This window comes from Cebus imitator, unplaced genomic scaffold (assembly GCF_001604975.1).
Source record: "Cebus imitator isolate Cc_AM_T3 unplaced genomic scaffold, Cebus_imitator-1.0 Scaffold142, whole genome shotgun sequence".
NCBI classification, from domain to species: Eukaryota; Metazoa; Chordata; class Mammalia; order Primates; family Cebidae; genus Cebus; species Cebus imitator.
Window position 1 is genome coordinate 1,704,188 of NW_016107457.1, and position 5,023 is coordinate 1,709,210.

At 44.0% G+C, this 5,023-nt stretch overlaps 1 pseudogene; it reads left to right on the forward strand.

Moving 5' to 3' along the window:
- The first annotated feature begins 2,710 nt into the window (after positions 1-2,710).
- On the forward strand, positions 2,711-4,333 carry LOC108313782 (annotated as a pseudogene).
- Positions 4,334-5,023: the final 690 nt, after the last annotated feature.

Below are 5,023 nucleotides of genomic sequence, written 5' to 3' on the forward strand. Positions count from 1 at the left end.
ATTTTATCTTGTCATTATGATGCTAGCTGGTTATTTTGCCCATTAGTTTATGCAGTTTCTTCATAGTGTTGATGAAGAAATTTTACAATTTATTATGTTTTTGCAGTGGTTGGTACTGGTTGTTCCTTTCTGTGTTTGGTGTTTCCTTCAGGAGCTCTTGTAAGGCAGGCCTGGTGGCGACAAAATCTCTCAGCATTTGCTTGTCTGTAAAGGATTTTATATCTCCTTCGCTTACGAAGCTTAGTTTGGCTAGATATGAAATTCTGGGTTGAAAATTCTTTTCTCTAAGAATGTTAAAAATTGGCCCTCACTCTCTTCTGGTTTGTAGAGTTTCTGCCAAGAGATCCACTATTACTTTGATGGGCTTCCCTTTGTGGATAACCCTATCTTTCTCTCTGGCTGCCCTTAAAATTTTTTCCTTCATTTCAACCTTAGTGAATCTGATGATTATGTGTCTTGGGGTTGCTCTTCACAAGGAGTATCTTTGTGGTATCCTCTGTATTTCCCGAATTTGAATGTTGGCCTGTCTTGCTATGTTGGGGAAGTTCTCTTGGATAATATCCTGAAGTGTGTTTTTCAGCTTGGTTCTGTTCTCCATGTCACTTTCAGTTACACCAATCAAATATAGATTTGGTCTTTTCACATAGTCTCATATTTCTTGAAGGCTTTGTTTATTTCTTTTCACACTTTTTTCCCTCTGATCTTGTCTTCTTGCTTTATTTCATTATGTTGATCTTCAATCTCTGATATCCTTTCTTCTNTCTTGAAGGCTTTGTTTATTTCTTTTCACACTTTTTTCCCTCTGATCTTGTCTTCTTGCTTTATTTCATTATGTTGATCTTCAATCTCTGATATCGATTCAGCTATTTATAGTTGCCTATGCTTCACAAAGTTCTTGTGATGTGTTTTTCAGCTCCATCAGGTCATTTGTGTTCTTCTCTAAACTGGTTATCCTGGTTAGCAATTCACTTAACCTTTTTTCAAGGTTCTTCACTTCCTTGAAGTGGGTTAGAACATGCTCCTTTAGCTCAGAGGAGTTTGTTATTACTCACCTTCTGAAGCCTATTTCTGTCAATTCATCAGACTCATTCTCCATCCAGTTTTGGGGACGTCATTTTTGTTGATGTTGAGGCTATTCCTTTCTGTCTCTTTTTTTTCCTTCTATTAGTCAGGACCCTGTGCACTGGAGTTTGCTGGAGCTCCACTCCAGATCTGTTTGCCTGGGTATCACCAGTGAAGGCTGCAGAACAGCAAAGATTGCTGCCTGTTTCTTTCTCTGGAAGCTTTGTCCCAGAGGGGCACCCACCAGATGCCAACCAGAGCTCTCCTGTATGAGGTGTTTGTCAGCCCCTACTGGGGAGGTGTCACCCAGTCAGAATACATGGGGGTCAGGGACCCACTTGAGGAGGCAGTCTTTCCCTTATCAGAGCTTGAAGGCTGTGCTGGAAGATCTGCTGCTCTCTTCAGAGCTGTCAGGCAGGAACATTTAAGTCTGCTGAAGCTGCATCCACAGCTGCCCCTTCCCCCAGGTGCTCTATCCCAGGGAGATGGGAGTTTTATCCATAAGTCCCTGACTGGGGCTGCTACATTTTATTCAGCAATGCCTTGCCCAGAGAGCAGGAATCTAGAGAAGCATTCTGGCTGCAGTGGCCTTGCTGATCTGTGGTGGGCTCCACCCATTTCGAACTTCCAGGTTCGAGTGTTTGTTTACACTGTGAGGGTAAAACTGCCTACTCAAGCCTCAGCAATGGCAGATGCCCCTCCCCTCACGAAGCTCGAGTTTCCCAGGTCGACCTCAGACTGCTGTGCTGGCAGTGAGAATTTCAAGCCCGTGGAGCTTAGCTTGCTGGGTTCTGTGGGCGTGGGGCCCACCGATCCAGACCACTTGGCTCCCTGGCTTCAGCCCCCTTTCCAGGGAAGTGAACAGTTCTGTCTCACTGGCATTCCAGGCACCAGTGGGATATGAAAAAACAAAGATAAAAAAATAAATAAAAACTCCTAGCTTGGCGTCTGCCCAAAAGACCACCCAGTTCTGTGCTTGAAACCCAGGACCCTGGTGGCATAGGCACCAGAGGGAATCTCCTGGTCTGCTGGTTGCAAAGACCGTGGGAAAAGTGTAGTAACTGGGCTGAAGTTCACTGTTCCTCCCAGTACAGTCTCTCACAGCTTCCCCTGACCCCTTGTGCTTCCTATGTGAGGCAACACCCCCTGCTTCAGCTTACCTTCTGTGGGCTGCACCCACTGTCCAACCAGTCCCAATGAAATGAACTGGCTACCTCAGTTGGAAGTGCAGAAATCACCTGCCTTCTGCGTCAGTCTCACTGGGAGCTGCAGACTGGAGCTGTTTGGCTATCTTGCCAGCAAAAAATACTTTATTCATTTTTACAACTTATTTCACTATATGTATATTTCACGTTTTATTTTTTCACTCACCTAGTAATAGATGTTTCGATTATTCCTACTTTTTGGCTATTATTAATAATGTTGCTATGAAATTCATGTACAATTTTTGTGTGAAGACATATGTTTCCATTTGATATTGAAAACATGATATTAAATATTTTCTTATGTGCCTTTTGGACATTTGTTAATTGTCTTTGGATAAATATATATTCAAATACTTTAGCCACTTTAATTTGTCTTTTAATTGCTGAGTTGTAAAAGTTCTTTGGAGGTTTAGATTCAATGGGGTTCCAGGCCATGCTGTGCTATGGAGCAGGCCAATGAGCTGAAAAAGAAGGGCAACAAGACCCCAAGCATGAGCAACATTGACAATGCCTTATAGTGCTACTTAGAAGCTATTAAGCTGGATCCCCACAACCACGTGCTCTACAGAAACTGTTCTATCACCTATGCCAAGAAAGGAGACTACCAGAACGCCTACAAGGATGTCTGCAAGACCATCAACCTGACTGGAGCAAGGGCTATTCACGAAAAGCAGTAGCTCTTGAGTTCTTAAACTGATTTGAAGAAGCCAAGCAAACCTATGAGGAGGGCTTAAAGCACGAAGCAAATAACTCTCATATGAAAGAGGGTTTACAGAATATGGAGGCCAGATTGGCAGAGAGAAAATCCATGAACGCTTTCAACATGCCCAATCTATATCAGAAGTTGGAGAGTGATCCCAGGACAAGGACACTGCTCAGTGATCCTACCTACCTGGAGCTGATAGAGCAGCTGAGAAACGAGCCTTCTGATCTGGGCACAAAAACTACCAGATCCCTGGATCATGACCACTCTCAGTGTCCTCCGTAGGGTCAGTCTTGGCAGTATAAGTGAGGAAAAGGTTGCAACACCTCCATCACCACCTCCTCCCAAAAAGAAGGCCAACTCAGAGCCAATGGGAGAAGATCTTCCAGAGAATAAGAAGCAGGTACTGAAATAAAAAGAGCTGGGGAACAATGCCTACAAGAAAAAAGACTTTGACACAGCCTTGAAGCATTTTGACAAAGCCAAGGAGCTAGACCCCACCAACATGACTTACATTACCAATCAAGCAGCAGTATACTTTGAAAAGGGTGACTATAATAAGTGCTGGGAGCTTTGTAAAAAAGGCATTGAAGTGGGGAGAGATAACCAAGAAGACTGTGGACAGATTGCCAAACCTTATGCTCAAATTGGCAACTCCTACTTCAAAGAAGAAAAGTACAAGGATGCCATCCATTTCTACAACAAGTATCTGGCAGAGCACCTGATCCTAGATGTGCTCAAGAAATGGCAGTAGGCAGAGAAAATCCTGAAGAAGCAAGAGCGGCTGGCCTATATAAACCCTGACCTGGCTTTGGAGGAGAAGGACAAAGGCAATGAGTGTTTTCAGAAAGGAGATTATCCCCAGGCCATGAAGCATTATACAGAAGCCATCAAAAGGAACCCAAAAGATGCTAAATTATACAGCAATCAAAGCTGCCTGCTACACCAGACTCCAGAGTTCCAGATGACATTCAAGGACTGTGAAGAATGTATCCAGCTGGAGCTGACCTTCATCAAGGGTTACACATGGAAAGCAGCTGCCCTGGAAGTGTTGAAGGACTACACCAAAGCCATGGTTGTGTACCAGAAGGCACTAGACCTAGACTCCAGCTGTAAGGAGGCGGCAGCTGGCTACCAGTGCTGTATGATGGCACAGTACAACCAGCACGACAGTCTGGAAGATGTAAAGTGAGGAGCCATGACCGACCCAGAGGTGCAGCAGATCATGAGTGACCCAGCCATGCACCTTATCCTGGAACAGATGCAGAAGCATCCCCAGACACTCAGCGAACACTTAAAGAATCCTGTAGTAGCACAGAAGATCCAGAAGCTGATGGATGTGGGTCTGATTGCAATTCAGTGATGACTTGTTCATCCCTGCTTCCCTTCACCCTCATGTGGAAAGAGGAGCTGGGACCCAGCAAGCAGCATGGAGACAAAGGGAAAGCAGGGAGAGAGAAGGCCTTATCTCTCTATATTTATACATAACCCCAGGGAAGACAAAGAGACTTGTACTTGGTGCTGTTCGTGCCACTGTGCCCCTGAGCCCTCCCAGCACACTCATGGTCTCTTCACCGTTGCCCTCAAGTTCTGTGTCTCCTTCTCCTGCCCCTAGTCACTGTCTTGGCTGCTCTCCCATAGTTGGTTATTTTTTTATTTGGGGCAGTAGGCATGTATGGGGAAGGGAGGGGGTTTCACCAGCCTCAGGTCCCAGCTGTCTCATGTTGTTTATTCCACGTCCCCTTCTGCAATAAAACAAGCCAGTTGGGCATGGAAAAAAAATTCTTCAGATTTTTCTGAATACTATACATTTATCAGGTACATGATTTACAAATATTTTTTCCCATTCTGTGGTTTCTCTTTTCACGTTCTGGATGATGTTCTTTGAAACACAAAAGTAAGTGTGTGATTTGAATTTTGATGTATTTATTTTTATTGCTTGTATTTTTGGTGTCATATCTAAGAAACCACCACTTAATACAAACTCACAAAGATTTACAACTGTGTTTCCTTCTAAGAGTTTTACAGTTTTAGTTCTAACATTTAAGTCTCA